At 51.7% G+C, this 17,929-nt stretch overlaps 1 protein-coding gene across 5 annotated transcripts in view; it reads left to right on the forward strand.

The window, feature by feature from the left end:
• The window catches only part of Zmiz1 (zinc finger MIZ-type containing 1), a 200,528-nt gene that overhangs the window by 73,173 nt on the left and 109,426 nt on the right, over positions 1-17,929 (forward strand). For 3 of the 5 annotated variants that reach the window (XM_041662299.1, XM_041662295.1, XM_041662298.1), the window contains exon 3: positions 1,826-1,899. The exons of 1 other annotated variant lie outside the window; for it this stretch is intronic. The gene's annotated coding sequence lies outside the window, so the exon portion shown is untranslated. Of the gene's footprint in view, positions 1-1,825; positions 1,900-16,881; positions 16,978-17,929 lie in introns of those variants that run through there. One more of the 5 variants, XM_041662297.1, reaches the window with a different exon arrangement.

Genomic DNA, 17,929 nt, shown 5'->3' on the forward strand with positions numbered 1-17,929 from the left:
ATGCCAGCCATCACTGTATGGATTCAGTGTCAGCCCTCTGCTCCGTTGTCTTCAGCTATAATGCAGACTTACACCTTTGACCCAGTCCAGAGCTCAAATTCCGGTGTCCCCCACTTGTCACCCTCTCTGGCCTGTTTACCCCTTTGCATCAGTTTAGCACCGAGGTAGTAGGGTCTGCAGGAGATGGGGACATGTGTTCGTGCTGAACCAGACGCCGGAGGGAAAGCCTCACACCCTGAGTGGCAGGCCTGGCATTGGTCCTTAAGGTCTGGATGACACCCAACAAGTGAGCAAGGCCTTTCCGGCTCTGACTTCTGTCCCCACTGCCAAAATAATCATTTTCTCTGTATCAGTGGCTCTGCTGGCCAACTAGACTTCGGGAAACGCCTGGACTGTGGATGACTGGAGGCAGGAGACTCATTCACCTTCCACACCAGCCCAATTTCTGCTGTGTATGAGACCCTGGTCCTCAGTTTCCCCCACTGTAAAATGGAACATTATAGCTACAGAACCCAGGGATTGTTTATATTCTTAAAGTGACGCATTGGCTTACCTGGATGGGTCTGTGTTTTGTATGGAACACTGCACTAGCCTCTGTGGGGTGATTCATGTCCCCACTAGCGGATAAGGGTCCACATCCTATATACACTGCCTTATACAGTCTGTGTTTCTAAGTGGGGGCCTATCTGTCTCTCTACAATTGAGTCAGGGAGGTGTGTACCAGGCACACATATTTAGAGAGAAGGTGAAATGGGGGTTTGAACCGGGTTCTTCCGACTAGAGACTGTACCTTCAACCCCAGGGCTCAGGGTTCTCTGGCATCAGTGCCTGCTGGGCAGTGAGAGAGCCTGGGTCTGACTGAGTATAAGCCAGGCTGCATGGCTGGCACCACCCGCCCAGCCGTCAGCCAGGCCTCCCTACTCTGAGAGGCATACCGCCCTGTAACCAGCATGTTTATGACTCAGACGCTAGGGTGCTGGCCCACGGAAGCACAATGCTTGCTTCCAGCCACAGAATTGCTTTCATAGAGACAGACCTGAAATTGAGAGTCTGCATCTCTCACCCGACCAGAGAGCCTCCTGGGTACTACGAGCTCCCTGGGCAGTGTGGAGTGATCAGAGTCATCCAGTGAGAATAACTTGGCCCCATTCCTTGCTACCAGCGGAGCTGCTCTACATTATGTCCCCTTCCCAACCTGGAATCAGGGTCACTCCCCTTCTCTGGCTGCTTCTGCCCACCGCTACTCTCCCCTGCACTCCTGAGCCTGAGCCTCCCGTTGTCAGGTCCTCTATACCACACTTCCTTCCCTACCGTTTAGGGAATGCTTATACTTTTCCTTCTGCCCAGACTCTGTTCCCTGAATCTCGGTCTGCCTTTCGGATTGGTTCTTTAACTTCACCCTCCTAAAGAGGCCACTCCACGCTTTGAGGCTCTGTGGGGCAGCCCCTGAAGCAGCAATCACTATCACAGCTTGGGTGTCTGTTCATGCCATGTTTATTGTGTGAATGAGTGAGTGTTACCACTTCCTCTTGGATCCTCCAGAACACACACACACACACACACACACACACAGAGAGAGAGAGAGAGAGAGAGAGAGAGAGAGAGAGAGAGAGATCGATTTCGATCCATTGGCAGGCTAAAGCCTACAGAAATGGGGTGTGTGGTCCTGCCTTCATCATCCCAGACACCCTTGGTGCTTGCTCCCCTGTGTTGGTTTGTTCTGCCTGTTATGCTTTTTCTTTGGTAGCAGTTGTGGCAGTGTGGTTAGCATTGCAGGCCTTGTAGGAGCTGAGCTGGACACCCTAACCATTCCCTCTCATTGCAGGAGGATGGACCTTGAGTGAAGTAGAGGGCCTGTGAGCTACTGACCAGTACAGGGACACTAGGAACTACACGGAGGTAGGTACATCTTTCTGCTTAGAGCTCCCAGAAGCGGATGAGCAGGAGGGCTGGGGGTGCTATGTTAGTCTTAGCCACACTGGGGCTTCTCAGCCCTCATAGTGGGGCCTAGCGCCACCACCTTTGCTGGATGTCATTGTATCCTGACAAGTGCTCCCTACAGCTCATGTTCCATGGCTCCTTCCTTGATGCTTCTCAAGTAGCCACTGAGACAATGTTGGGAGTGCTGGGATGCAGGCCTGGCATTCCCAGCCTCAGCATAGTGACACTTAGAAACACACTGGTGACCCTGAACCCCAGTGGGACACAGGACCCACCAGGAGGTGGTCTGGATGACAGAGAGACATGCTCACTGCCATGAGTCACCAGCCAGCCATGGCGATCACTGCCAGCTTTAGGGCCCGACACTTGTCCACTGGAACCTCGAACAATTGCTCTGTACCTTGCTTTAACTGTCTGTGAAATGGGCGTGTCATGAAAAAGGATGCGTGCAGCATACTGCCTGTTTCCTCAGAGATGCTGGGACTCCCTCCCCACATCCCCTACTATCCCCTTCCTCTGAGGGCCTGCCAGAACCAGGATGGGCATAGACAGATCACCTGTCCTGATGGAGAACATAGGCCCCCAGGGAGCTCCTAAGAATGAGACCAAACCTTAGGATAGAGCTGGCCTGGACGCCAGTGTGTCTCATCCCAGGATGGCATTTCAGGGTTGGACACTCTTGACTCTACACCAAAGGGTACCTGTATAATCTCTATTTACTCTTTGGCTCTCGACCCAGAGGGTTTAGAAGCCGTGTGCAGATGCTCATTGGCCCAGAGCCCTTTGTCTCAGGGCACCATGACCCCAGGCCACTTTGGGAGAAAAGAGATCCCTGACTAGCTACCTGAAAGTTTGCTGTGGAATGCGATGTTCCAGGAGTCCCAGGGCAGGACCGGCAAGCAGTAGGACAACTGAGGACCTGGGCTATGGCCCCATCTGCTGCAAGAACTCCAGATTTCTACTTCTTGGTTGTATGGCTGTAGGTGGGTCGAATTCCTATAGCAAGAGTGCATATTCTTCTCCCCAAGTGAACATGAGCGTCACCATCATGGCGGACAGGCCTACTAGGATGCTTAGAGGCCTCTTCTGTTACCCGGGTTGTGCTCTTGGGACACATTTCCTCCATGAGAGCTCCTAGAGGCAGTTTGTGTAATGCCTTGTTTCCCAGAGGCTCTGTCATTAAACCCATTGAGTTATAAGTGATGGAGTGGGATTTGAACTCAGGTCTGTAGAAATTAAGCAACATGTAATATCAGAGGACAGAGACCAGGAAGGGTCTACATAGATGCAGGGAAAGCCACCTCCACCTCTGCTTCTTCAGCCTCTCAGTACTGCTCTCTGGAGCCAGGGACTTTGTCCCACTCCCCGGCAGGCTGCACATGCCTTTCTCTGATAGGGCCAGCCACATTGCTCCCCTCTCCGATGGGGCCAGCAGTCCAGTTCGGCTAGAGGAATCCGTGATAACTGCCAGGTAACGTTTTTGACTCTCCTTCATGGTGGGTTCTCTTTTCGGATGTTGTTCAGGGCAATTCATTCCTTTTCCAGAATTTACCAGTGGCAGGGCATTAGGCAGCTGGTAATTAATCATGGGAATGACTTCAAGTTTATTCTTTTTAAAAAAAAAAAGTGAGGAACAGAAAGGCTCGCTGGAAAAAGAAAAGAAATCCTTCCTAAGGTAGAGCTGGTAATCAATACCCCCGTGTCCTAGAAACAGCTAGTGGAGGTGTCAGCCAGGAGCTGTGGTCAGCACCTGCAGCATGGAGAAGTCTCATTTTTGGCCATCACCCAGGTGACCCTGGGAAGTCACTGCCTCCCTCTGAACTCAGGTTCACCACTGTAAAGTAGACTAAGGGTAGATGCTGACGAGACAAGTGTGTCCATGGCTGTGACCCAATGCCTAGCACACTGTGGCTGCCGCAGAGGTGCTTTACTGAGTGACTAGACCAGCTGACATCAGGCAAGGTGGCACAGAGTGTATAGTTCTTCTACTGTCTTCTACAGTGACAACAAGGTTATGTGCGTGCCTCTCTGGTGACTTTCTGATTGACAGAAGCACAGTTTGGCTCAGTGGATTTGGGGCAGGAGGGCCAGAGTCCCTTGGCATATTCAACCTCAACCTCCTAGGAGTCTGAGCTATCAAGAGAGCATGATAGTTGGAGTTTGGGGTGTTTGGGACTTTCAGGCTGTGGTCTGGGGCCCTAGCACACCCCCATGTCTCAGTGGGAACATGATGCTCTGCACCGTGGATCCTGAAGAAGGACCGCAGGAAGAGCACCCTGGCAGAATGCAACACAGGTGCTGTTGTCTGTGGCCTGGGTACCCGAACTGAGGAAGGGAAAAGCCTAAGCCCCTGAGGCTGGGCTGGGGTGAACAGGTTTTTTGCTGTATATTTATGGAATAGCGTCTGCATCTTGGAGGCAGAGTCTCAGACCTAGGCCCCACCTACTGGTCGGATCTGGTGTGACTTGACACTATCTCTGTCTCCACCCACAGCCTCCCCACCCCATCCCTGTGACTGCATTGTCTCCATGTTCTCCTTGGCTCTCCTTTGCCCAAAGAGCACACATGACCTTCTCCTCCCTAGCACGCCACTCTCCCCGCGCTGCCCAGACTTGCCGGCTGAGCCCAGTCCCTCCTCACCTCTGCTCTCCTTGATCATCAGAGCCGTTCTTTGCCAGGCACCCATCAGTGCCTCAGCTCTGTCTTTCTCATCCAGTCTCAGAGAGCCGATACCTCCTGGGTTCCTGAACTGCCAGTCTGGACCTGGCTTATTGGGTTCTGTTTCTTACTTGAAGCAGGTATTTGAAGAAGCTGATATGCAGAACCAGGAATGGGGTACTTCTGGCCAAGGGCCATAGCTAGCGCAAGGTGCATCATTGCCATTCACAGAGTCTAGGAGGTAGCATTGCTTGTGTGGCTGGGGGTGAGACTGCACTCTCTCCTTGGGGCTTGAACCTGCTATGCTGGCCAGTTGGAATGGAGGAGGATCTCCTAGCCCAGAGATGAAGACAAGGGGCCCATACCCACTATCAGGGTCTTTGGAAACCTGACATTTCCTTGCCTCATAATTGAAATTTTTGCTATAATTAAAAGTGAGGTGTACAGGCACCGGCTGCCTGTTGGGAGTGTGTGTGTGCTCATGAATAAATAAATTGCCCTCTCCCAAGGGAAAGGGAGCCGGAAGGTGAGCTCTCAGAGATCTGCAGGCCTAGGAGCATCAGTGACCTGGTTGCCCTCGGGAGAGTCTCTTGCTGGTATCTTCCTGAAAGTAGCCTACTGTGCGCCTGCCGTAGTCAGCCTGCCATGGTAGCTGCTACCCTCTGGCCACTGCCTCCTTTCCTGGCCACATCATAGATCAACCTCTGCCAGTGCCCTGAGGTAGAGAGCAAGCACCCTTGCCTCTCACTATGCCTTCCCATGATGCACCTTGCCCTGTGGTTCTTACCCAGCAGTGTTCCCTTCCTGATTCTGCACACTGGCCTCTCCGATGCCTGCTTCAGTCCATGCTTCCTCTGTCTCTGAGGGATCCTGAGCACTTGTTCCATCTTTGGAAGTCCAGGCCCTTCCTCTCCTGTGCTCTCACCACATCCTCATGGGACCTGCCACATTGTCTCACGTTGGCACTGATTGTGCATCGGAATGATAACCTATGGGATTCACAGGGTAGATGTCTTCCATCTGTATTGAGTCTTTTCAATCTGGTATGTACTTGCTTAGTCTGCACAGCTCTCCCTGTTCAGCCACCACTGTGGCTCCTGGGGACACAGCAGCCAGTGTACGCATGGAGGGTCTGGCTTCCTCATTTTGCAGTTAGGGGTAAAAACTAAGACCTGGGGGTAGGGGAGCGGGCAAATCATGAGTCTGAAGCCACAAAGGTGGATGAGGCCAGCAGAATTAAGGCTGAAATGCTTGGGATAGAAACACACTATACCTAGAAGAGAAACCTTGTGTGGATTCTTTCCCATCTCCCACAGTGAGCTCAGGTAAGTGGGGACTGCCCTCCTAGCCCCCAAACAACCATTACAGGCATGCGCCCATGCCATTGCTCTTGCTTTTCATCCCTTTTCAGCTTCTAAATAGGGACCTTAAAGAAGCGAGACTTGACCTCCCAGGAAAGGAGCATGTCTGACCTCCATGCCTCCCAACTCAAACAAGCGTTCTAAACTGCAGAGATGTTCCAAGGGTGTGCCCTCTTCTCAGGCTCCTGGGAGGGTGGAGGATGCTGGTGTCATGGAAGACTTCATGAGCCAAAAGGGAAAAAGGAAACTCACTCCTTGGGATCAGCCACTGTTCCTGCTGGCCTGGGGGCGGGGCTCTCCAGAGAGGCAGGGTATTTCCGGGTCAGGCTTTCAGCAGATCCCATTTTCTTCTTAGATGTCACCAATCCCCTCCTGCTGCACTTGAGCTGCATGCTCCATTTCTGCTCAGCTCTCCTGATTGCCTCTGCTCAGGCAGTGTGGGGAGCCATGGAAGGTTTAGGCACCGGCTCACTCCCCTCCAAAGGACTTTCTCTGGGCTTGCCTCTTTGCACAGTTCAGTGTATGCTGAGCTGAAAACCCCTCCCTTTCCCTCCCTGCCCACTGAGATTTACAGACCCTGCTTCTAAAGCCCTTGAACCCCAATCCCTTGGTTTTTCCTTGCTTCTGTTCCCTTAAGCCAGCACCTTCGGTCTTCCCCTTTGAGGTACTGGTGATTTAGTCCAGGGCCTTGTACATGCTAGGTAAGCAGCTTCCGTGGTCTACCACGGCGCTATACTCCAAGCCCTTTACTTTGTTCTTTTTGTGTAAATTTTCTTCCTGCTCTGCCAGGCAGGCCTCAGACTTTGCTGTATAGTGCAGACGAGCCTTGAATTTGTCATCTTCTAACCTTGTGGAATTTAAAGGCTGTTTCTGCTCTAAGCCACACTTCCAGCATGGTACTTGGCGCTCCAGTGTTGAAGGGTCTCAGGAAGCCCATGTGTCCTCAGTTTCCCAAGGACAGCAGGAAAGCTTCATTTGTTAAACTCCTTCAGTGCTCGGAGGACTGGGTTAAGAGGGGTTTCGAGGCTGTGTGTAGGCTCTGTAGGAAACAGTAATGGTAGTTCAAGGCACACATCTTCCTGTCCAGCTCCTCCTTCCTAGGGTTGGATCGTTCAGTGGGTTTCTCAGTTCTGGCCGATGGCAATGCAAAGAGAAGGGAGGGGCAGTGGCCTCTATGTGGCCCCAGTGGCATCTGTTCACTCTGACTGCCGGGTGACGCTGCCCTCAGAGAGTGTGCTGCTTTATAGAGAGCAGGGCCTCGGATCTTTCCAAGCCTATGTCTCCTGTCCATCATGTCTCATCCCCTGTAGTTTGTTTGGAAGGAGCATATCTTTCCTCTCAGATGTCAGGGACTCTCTGCCATGTCTACAAGGCATCTTTGGAAACTTTATTCAGAGCTTGGGGCACTATTCCGGTTTGCTAATCTCCGTGGACTGCTCCTTCACTACCCCTCCATCTGGCCACTTTAGTCTACTCTGTAGGACAGCCTAGTTCAAAATGACCCTCTGAGAGGCCGTATCCCCTCCAGACTTCCCCTTGGAGCCCCTCCATCCAGCCTTTCTCTCTAGTGAGGGCTAGCATTCTGTACTCTCCTGTCCCCCAGTCACCACACTCCTGTGTCTAAAAGCTTTGGGGTGCCAAGGAATGACCCTGAAAGACTCTGGTGAGCCAGAACCTAAAGATGATGTAGGTTAGTTTTCTCTTTGTGGATGATCCTCGCATCCTTAGTCTATGTAGCTTGTCCCACCTAGCTTCAAAAAGGGCTAATAAGGATCACCCTGGACCTCCAGTGGCTACGTGGTTACTGGAAAACTCAATGACAATTTTACCCCTGTAGCTGGGAGTGATAAAGGATGTCATGTGACAGCTGGTTAAAGTGTGTGGTATAGGGACAAACCTGCCAGGTTCAAGTCCCTGCTTTGACAGTTAGAAGCCAGGCCAATGTGAATGGAGTGGTCTGTCTTTGGCTCCCCACTCATCCCATCCCTACCCATAGCAGTAGCTGAGAAGCACCCATTCCATCTGTGAACCAAAGACCATGGACTCCTGCCCCAACAGAGATGCCTCTCCATCAGACATTCAATGGGATTTCCTCATTACGAAAACACTACCTAGACACACACTACCACCACCCCCAGCCTGTGCGTTTGCATGTGTGCATACACACATACCAGTCTTCTTGTGAGCAGGAAGTTTTAGACTGACATGTGGGTATATTAACAGCGCTTTCTGAACCAGCTAGCATATAGGGCCACCACAATCTTTGGATTAAATGCAAACTTTTGGGCTGTCTCTTAGAGTTAGATTCTGTGGGCTGCTGTTGAGCTCAGGCAGGCCTCTGAACTGTGTGTGTGTCTGTGTCTGTGGGTGTCTACATGTGTATGTGTGTAGAATTTGGGGGTTGAATTCAAGTGTCTTCCTCAGTCACTCTCCATTCATGTTCTGAGGCAAGACCTCTCACTGAACCCAGAGTTTGTCAATTTTCTTAGCTGGTTGGCCAGGAAACTTAAATATCTGCCTCTTTCCTAGCTCAGGGCTAGAGTTAACAAGCATGCACCGCTATGCCTGCCTTCTTTTTAGATGGGTGCCAGGGATCTGAACTCAGGTCCTTATGTTGTAATGAGACTGCTTGTTGGGTTCCCGGCTGCTCAGACCCGAAATAATCACACAGAAACTGTATTAATTAAATCACTGCTTGGCCCACTAGCTCTACATATTAATTGGCTAACTCTTACATATTAATTTAACCCATCTCCATTAATCTGTGTATCGCCACGTGGCTGAGGCTTACCGGGTAAAGTTCTGGCATTTGTCTCTGGCTGGGTTACATGGCTTCTCCCTCACTCTGCCCTTCTTTCTCCCAGCATTCAGTTTAGTTTTCCCCTGCCTACCACTATTCCTTGCTCAGGCCCAAGACAGTTTCTTTATTCATTAACCAATAAAAGCAACACACAGACAGAAGGACCTCCCACATCCTTAGGTTTATATTTGCACAGCAGCCGGCCATTGCAACAGCTCCAGGCCTCTGAGTTGTAACACATTTCTTCATATGAAACCTGTGATCTTTCCAGAAGGGAGCTGGCCTAGAAACTACATGCCCCCACCGGGAAATTGTGGGCAAGAGCTGTTCCTACCTGTGGCTCCAATTTTGTACTAATAAACCAACGTTTTTTTGTGATCTTTAAAGAATGTTCTGCTTAAAAAGCTTCATGACAATCAGGTGTCCCCACCAGGATCCCAGAGGCACACTAGCTTTAAGTCCCATTGCCTTTGGCCACAGAACATTGGGTTCAGTGGCTGTCTGCCAACCCCAGAGGCAGAGTCTGCCACCGGCACATCAACAACCAACTCCTGAGCCCTATACCTAGGCCCAGCCAGGGCAGCTGCCGTGGAGGCTCACCAAGAATCCTCATGCAAGAAGACGGTGACCAAATGGTTCTCAGTCTTCTAACCCCTGTAGTGGCTCCAGAGAGTTCATAGGTCAATGTGGGAAGGCTGGACCTATTCTAGTTAGGTGGCTAGACACCTTCAAGTGACAGAGAAGGAATTTTTCAGTGCTAAGGCCTGCATGTGTCATTCCACCTAGGATGACGTCAAGGCCTGGGTGGCACCCTTAGCTCAGAAGAGTGGGCAAAGCTCCTCTGCCCACTGGCATCCGACTTGCAGAGCCAGCCTTGGGTGTGGGGCCTCGTGGATGACTATGGTTCATTCCTGGGCAGGAAGAGCCCCAGGCTAGTGCTTGGTGTGGGACCACCACCCGACCTCTGCATAGCCCACCCCTCCCCACTGCACTTACCATCCGCAGTGTTCCATGGAATCAATTGTTTATATGGGTTGTTCTTAGCGTGTTATATGTGGTGGGAAAGAGCAGCATACTGTAGACACGGCATAAATGCTGGTGGAATGACGGGTACAGAACATACTGGGGTATCTGTGGGGAAGCTGAACAGCCAGACCAGAGGGCATCAGAGCTACGAGATATGAACCCCGGCCTAGGTGGCAAGGGCAGCTCAGCATAGTTCATTTGAGCTGAGGGTAGGCAGTTCCTGCTGGAGCCATCCTCCTAGGCGACAGCTTCACCTTCCTCTAGGCTCAGCACCCTCCACCTGAGCAAATGCATCATCTCCTAAAGAGTGCAGGCATAGGGAGTCCACCAGGCTTTGCAAGGGCAGAGTTCTGCCAGCCTCCAAGATGACAGGGGACTGCTTGGAGGTCCGTGGCAGTGTTGTTTGTAGAGGGCCTGGACTCGTCCTTATTCTCAGATCATAGGGAGAGGGAGAATGATACCTCCTCATCCAGTGGGCCCAGACTCGGCCAGGAATGGCAGAATGGCCACCATATCCCATGCTACCAGCTATGGCACAACTACCCAGTTGGGAGCCTTCTCGGCATCTAGGATAGTTAAAGCGCCTGTTTTTCTATAGCTGAAACAAAGTGAGTCTGTAGGGCTGGCTGCCTGGGACCCACAACTCCTATGACGGGGACGGAGAAAGGCCATCTGAACTGGATAAAACATGCGCTATTGGGAGGAAAGCCAAAGCTAGCCCCATAGCTGAGCACTCGGGTGTAACTCAGAGGGGCCCGTAGGAGGTATGTCATGGGACAAGACCCTCTGGGCACACCTTTGTCTAATGGCCAGTGGGGAGCTGGTGAAAGTTTGGTTAATTAGAAGAACATGAGGCCAGTTCTCCCTGGGTTCCCACAGGAGGAGATTAATGTTGGAGATCCCTTCTGGAGCAGAGTTGCCCTTTCGCAAGCCTGGCTTTTAAAATGCAAGTCCAGTGAGGGTGGGCATTAGCATGTTCAAATTGTTCATCGGAAATGGAATGCCAGGATGGTGCAGAGCCCTTTGAGCAAGTCAAATGTAGAAGTCTGGAGATAGAAAGGGCCAGGGGCTCTGAGGATGCAGTCATCCCGTGTCTTCATCATCCTATGTCTTCTGCATTAGGGGAAACGAAGGTCTAGGGCTGAGAAGGGTTTGTCTGAAAAAAAAAAACCCAAGAGTCCTTGCAATAAATGCATAGCTCTGGCTTGTTCCTGCCATAGCTCCAGTCTACACCTGCTCTCCTGAGGGAGGTCTTTTTCTGTGTGTGTCTGATCTCTAACCAAAGGGAGAAGATGATGTGTGTGGCCTGGAACGGGTCACCAGGACCAGAACAAGAGCATCCAGCAAGAGACCATGGGACCCTTCTCTTCTTCCTAGACATTGAGGCTGCCATGTCTGACCTGTTGCAAGTATGCAGTGGTCAGCTGGCATTGCTGTCATCATGGGGCTAGAACAGTTCCACTTGCTTGGGAATCTACCAATCTGGGCTGCAGCCTGTGGAGTGGTCATGAGTGCATGTAGTGTGTTGAGTACCCATGACTGAAGCTGGTGGGGAAGTAATGTCCTCTGAGCCCATGTGCAGCCCAACCTGCACACACTGCCTAGCAGGACCTGTGAAATGAAAACATGCTGTTTCCTGCTGGAGGCCAATACAGGGCTGGGCTCCATGTGGCCTTGGCAAGCTGGCCCCTGCTCTCAGGAAGCCCTGCCCCCCACAGCAGTGCCACAAAAACAGTGGAAAAGTGAGCCTGTTCCAAGGCTCTTTCCACTGTAAACAGTGGCTCTTCAGCTGTCCCGAGCCTCCGGAGTCAGGGCCAGAATCTTCCACCCTGCCTGGGAAGGACCTCAGCCGCCCTCTATCCCAACAGCGGCCCACTTATAGAAGAAGCTCTCGGGGCCTTACTTATAGTTTGGATCCAACTATCAAAAACTCAGTCGTCTCATGGAGCCCATGAAATGAAAAAGTGGGGGCCAGGGAGCACAGCGGTGCACGGAGACGTACAGAGCATGCCCAGTGTCACACAGCAAAGACAAGACTGGCCTGGTCTTCTGTCTTCCTAGAAGCACCTGTCCAAGCCTGCGGGTGTCGGTGGAAGATTTTGTGTGCCATTCACTGCCTGATACAACTTGAGTTTCTTTGACTTTATCCCATGAATGCAGGAAGTCAGCAGCATGGGAGCACTCCTTCATTTTCAGTATTACTGGAGTCCTGTTTTCCTTAGTAATACATGTTGCTGGTAGCCAGCCTGGAAGTCACAGAAGGGACAGGTGAAAAACAGAATTGCCCCAACCCTACCGGAGGAAGTCTTCTTGTTCTGCTGTCTCTCTCTGGTTATTTTCTAAGGTCCTTTTGGTCTTATGTCATGAACAAATTTTTTGGGGGGTCACTTACTGTTTCTAGAAACCAGGAGTCTACAGCCCATGGAGGAGCTGAGGGCAGACCAGGGCACTCACTGCTTACTTGACAGAGGGTTTACCCTTGCCCAGACTGACTAGGAAGGAAGCTACCAGAGATTGCATGAGGAGATATCCCACTCTGCAGAGAAGCTTCTTACAGAGAGTAGATTTATTTGGGCCCAGGTGCGAGGTACCACCGAGAGGCTCTACTTCGCAGTTTGACACTAGGTCGTTCCTGCAGTGAGCACTGGGTTACTGTGGGTCCCCTGGTGCCTACTGGCCTGTGTCCAGGCTCTGTCAGCTGACCACAGTACACGTACATGCCATCCTTCGCTCACTTGGTCCAGAAGCCAATGCTGGGCGCCTACTGTATGCAGATGTTAGAAAATCCAAAGAAAGAACTCAGACCCCCTACCTCCTCCCACCTCCGCTACCCGTTCTACCCTAGAAGCCCAGCCAGCCCCCTCTTTGAGATTCTCACCAAGCCATATCTGGAGGCCAGCTGGGCTGTGGGGGCAGCAGAGGTCCCAGGAGGAGCTATCTCCGGTCCCCTCCACCCTCCAACGTCCTTGGTGGCCGTAAGACAGCTTTACGGAGGACAGATTGAGGCTGTCTCCCTCCTGGCAGGTTTATTTCTTCATTTTTCAAACCCTGCTTTGATTTTTCCACCTTGGCCTCCCTACCCCCACTGGCTCCCTGGCAAGTTTCCTCTCCCTCCCCCTCATCTGTCAGTCTGGCTAGGCAGAGGGCCACTGGCCTCCCAGGTGATTGAGTTATGAGGGAGACAGCCTAAGCTCTGCAGAAGTACTTTTGGCTTCTTGCCTTGCAGAGACTGGGGAGGCTGGAAGGGTGGCAAATGTGGACCACGGATCCCTGATATGGCTCCACTCCTTCAAGACAGCCCCATCTGCTGACTAGGCCAGCACTGCTTGTGCCTCGTTTTCCCTTCTTGAGGAATGGGCAGGCCCCAAAACAAAGGAGGGCAAGTGTCAGAGCGGCTGACTACGGATTCATTATGAGGCACTTCCTAAACATTGCTGTGGCTGAGCAGGGGATCAGAGGCACATGGAGGAGAGGAGAAGGAAAGTACGTATTTATAAAGAGCCTGCTGGGTGCAGACCCTTCCCCAGCAGCAGCCTAAAGAGATAGTTACTGGTAGCAGTAGGTCAGAATTATTTTTGACAGATTGGTGAGTTTTGTTTGTTTATTTGTTGATAGGTTGGGTTTTTTTTTAAAACAGTCTTGTTATGTAACCCAAGCTGGACTCAGTCAATATATAGCCCAGGATAGCCCTCAAACTCTTAGTGGTCCTACCGTCTTAGCTTCTGAGTATTTGGATTACAGGCTTGTGTCACCATGTGTGGCTTGGAAGCCTCAGCTCAAAGTTTCTAGAAGACAGGAATTCTGAATCTCTGGGGACTACAGGAGGTTAGACAATCAGGTGGGACTCAAAAAGGGCTTGGGGGACTTGATTGTACCAAAGAGAGACTAGAGAAATGAACAAAGCAACCTGAGGTCCCACAGCTAGAATTAGAAGCCTGTTCTGCCTGGCTCCTACACCCTCTTTACTCTTTGTGGCGTCAGGCCACCTCTCATCTGACTGTTGGCAAGAAGGACTTACCATTCCAGCTGGCATTGCCCAGCCCGTGCCTGCCTTGGTGGACTGAAAGCTTGGTGGCTTCAAGGTTTGTCCCTTTCTCACAAACCAGTGTCTGACCCTCGGCTAGTCAGGCCCCACCTGCTGTCTCTTCCCAGGGAAGGAGGGGTGGGAGGGGAACCCCCCCCACCACCCCTGCCACGCTGCTTCTGCTCTCTAGCTCATGGGAATGAAAAACACATTGGCTTCATTATCCTCGGATTGAATGAGCAGGGTTGCTATGGCAACAGCCATCGCAGGCCAGCAAGGGGGCAGGGAAGGGGCTGGTGAGACCGAAGCAAGTGGGGACCGGGCAGCGGGTGAGCAGGCACATCGGGTGGGCAGGCCACGGGAACAATTGTCGTTTATGCCACCCGCCCTCTTTTGAGGTCCCTGGCTTCCAGTCAACAATCTTACGTGGGGAGAGGCAGGGGGATTGAGAAAGCAGCAGCCTCATTCCCTAACTTGCCCCTCTTTCCTATCCCTTTCATGGAAGGGTGCCAGGATGGTGGCAGACCTGTCTCCAGAGCCATCCAGTGGGCCTACTTTCCAGCAGAGACCAGCCTAGGGACCCTACCAGCCTCCTGGGCGCATGGTTAGAGGAAGTACCTGAGCACCAGTGATAGCTTGTGAAAGCTCAGAAAGTCTCCAGTGTAACTGTTCTGTGGGGCTGGCTCTCCGGATATGAGCAGGACAGGGTGACAGGTAATGGTGGCCGTCCAGTCCTTGGCTAGTCCATCCCGTGACCCTGACACTTTCAGTCTAGTCTCCTGGTACGCATAAGGGCCCTTCCCTGCTTGGAGCCTGGATGCACAAATAGTCATACCCAGATAAGCCTTGTCCTACCGTTCTGTGCTCAGCCTAGCTGGGCTACTGGCTGTAGCCCTTTCTCCTCTGAAGAACTCCAGCTGTTCATATGGAGAAACTCCAAGCGGTCAGTGCTGTTTCATCTTATCAGGAAGCCTCAGATGTCCCTTCCATGTGATACAGACACTGGAAGCACCACCAAAACCTTGTTTCCAGGGACTGTGCCCACAGGGTAGTGACATCAGACAGAACCACTCAGAACCTTGGTGCTGACCTCATTCAGATACAACACCCTGGCCATTCCCCTTCCACAAACACTGCTGCTCTCACAGCCCAGCTTCTGTGCCAGCCTTTCCTTCCATAGAGTAAATCCCAGCCCCCACCTCTGTGTCCTGCTTCTTACTATGTTAACTTTAATGAGAGACCAAAGCCTGGAAGGGAAATGGCTTGTCCAGGGCCACTCGTGTGTGATTGTGATTGTGTGTGTGTGGGGGCGGGGGTGCAGACGGGAGATCAGGGCAGCACAGCCTGATATGGAACATCACTTTTCTAAGCCAGGCACTTAGTGTCTGTTGTGATGAGCCAAGAGGCCCCATGGTCTTCGATCCAGAGCCAACCATCTCTAGGGCTGGTGGGAGCTTCCCTACCAGGACTGGCTGCAGGAGATAGCTCTACAGGACCAGGTTTGATATTTCATTGGCGGCCATTGTGGGGAGGAACATTGTGGGTGATGCAGGCCTGAATTCTTTTCTCTGAGCCCTAGAAAAAGGGGTAACAAAGGTGGCAGTCCTGTGGCCCCACCCACAAATGAGCATATTCCTTCTAAGGATACAGGCAGTGGGGTGTGTGTGTGTGTGTGTGTGTGTGTGTGTGTGTGACAGAATCAGAGTGAGTGGATGGCCTGAAGATTCCCCACCATTTTGCCAAGTCGGGTATATAGGAAGGAAAGACTGTAGAGAGGCCATTCAGGGTTCCAAAGCAAGTTATACACCCATCCATCCCAGAGACTGGTCTAAAATGTCTCAAATGTTCCATCTAGAAACACCTAGGTCAGGCCAGAAATCAGTACACTTGACTGTCTTGAGCTTTCATAGCTGAGCTCCTTCCCCTAGCCTCAGTGACCCTCCCTGGGCCTCGTCCATCTTCTTCCCTCTGCCCACAAGCCCCCATGACATCTTCCTCTGCTGTTGACCTCCCATGACTCTATGACTGTGTATCCTGGGCCCTCCTCCTAGTCACCACTGAGGCTACAACCTGGCTCCCCACCCACAGACCTTTGGAGGGCAGTTGTTGGGCAAGCCTGTCATTTTCCCAGCTGGGGATTATAGGTTTGGGGCTTAGGGCATCTTGGAGAGGAGGAGCCAGGACACTGGTATGATGCCAGAGAGATACACCTCACAGGAAGAAGGGTGGGGAGTGGTACTGTTTGGGCCTGGCTGAGGATTCCTGTAACCTGACTGAGATTCTCTCTGTCTCTGTATCTCTGTCTCGTGTGTGTGTGTGTGTGTGTGTGTGTGCGTGTGAGTGTGTGTGTGTTCACACCTCTCCTGAAGGTCAGGACCTCTCTTTACTCTCATTATCTAATCCTCTCAGTGAGCCTGAGGGCGAACCTAGCTTCAGATTTTCCAGATTCAAAAAAAAAACAGGACTCTGGCTGGAATGTGACTCCGTCAGTAAAGCCCTTGCCATGAAAGCCTGAGAACCTGAATTCAGATCCCAGGAACCCAAATAAAAAGCTGGACGCAGTGGTGCGAACTGTAATCCCAGCTGTGGTGAGATGAGAAGCCGAGACAGGCAGATCTCTGGAGCTTACTAACGACTAGGCTAGCCTGCCTAGCAAAGGTCCAGGGCAGTGGGGACCCTCACTAAAACAGAAGGTACGTGGTGCCTGAGGAATGACACCCAAGGTTGTCCTCTGACCTGCACACATAACACACACACACACATCTACACATCTGTTCAACACATGCATGCACACACACATACACACCTACACATTTGTGTACATACACACACAAAGACAAAACTTAGGAAGGGCATCAGACTGATCAGACTGGCCTGGTGTACAGCAGGTTAGGGTAGAGTCAAGACTGGGCCACTGGTGCCCACTAGGCAGCCTCCTGCTGACCACTCAGCATCCCAAGATGCTGGGAAAGTTGTACCTGACTGGTTTACCTCACCTGAATTGTGTTTCTTCTTCCATTCCCTGGTCTCAGGGACAGAGGTCAAGCATGGAAGAAACAAGGTGAACTGCAGTCAGTGTGATCAGAAAAATCTCCCGGTGGTGCATCATATACCAACTAGGGTGGGGCTACACACCTGTGAGGTTCCCATCCCTCTGAAGAGTTCAGGTAACACTTAGCCAGTGTTAATGGCTAAGGGTCCCTAAGGGGCTTGAGGACTTGAAGAACCCAGTACTCAAGAAACATGGTGGGATGGTTTGAACTCTGGATCTCTTGAGTCGGACAGACCTCTGTGCTCAAATCTGAGACCCAAGTCCTGTAAGAGACTCTTAGAGCCTCAACCATGGGTCATATTTGTGTTAGAAGAGTTGATGGAGGCACTACTAGCCCATTGGTGCTGACTGACTGTGATGCTTGTTCAGGGGATCTTTTCTCTTTTGACTGCTGGTACTTGAGGCCCTGTTCACCATCTGAACAGCAAGGGCTGGAGCAGAGCAGCCAGCATGCTTCAGGCAGCCAGGAGGGGCCCTTGGCGCTCTCCCAGACTACACCACTAGGGAGCCAGCATTTCTGCTGGACTGCCACTTCCTGTGTGAACTGGCCTTCTGCTGGCAGCCAGAGGGACCTCATGGAGCCAACCCATGACTCCCTACAGGCACAGGGGAGCAGGAAGCTAGAGGGAACCAAGGCTAGGGGGAGGCCTGCCTGTTCTTGGGAATTAACGGCATCTGCTTGTTGCAAACGTCTCGATAAGGAAGATTTGTGGATGAGATTTGCAATTCTGTTTTCTCAGTGGCACACACCTTTCATGCAACATAAGCTGGAGGCTCACAAGCACACTCAGAAGCATGCACACAAAAACACACATGAGTGCTATTTCTATGTGATGTTCTCTGGAGCACAACAAAAACTTCTTAAGGGAGTGGGCACTGTAGAGGGAAAACCCGGAGTTCCTGACTGTCACCTATCCTAATAGGATAGAACCAGAGATACAAGACTGAGATGGGCAGGATTGCTCATGCACGAACTTTCATTAAACTCTTGGCTCTACAACGTACTAGCTCTGTGCTCTTGGCCCTACAACATACTAGCTCTGTGCTCTTGGCCCTACAACATACTA

This window comes from Microtus oregoni, unplaced genomic scaffold (assembly GCF_018167655.1).
Source record: "Microtus oregoni isolate MIOR12 unplaced genomic scaffold, Mior012 000013F_ref0000133, whole genome shotgun sequence".
NCBI classification, from domain to species: Eukaryota; Metazoa; Chordata; class Mammalia; order Rodentia; family Cricetidae; genus Microtus; species Microtus oregoni.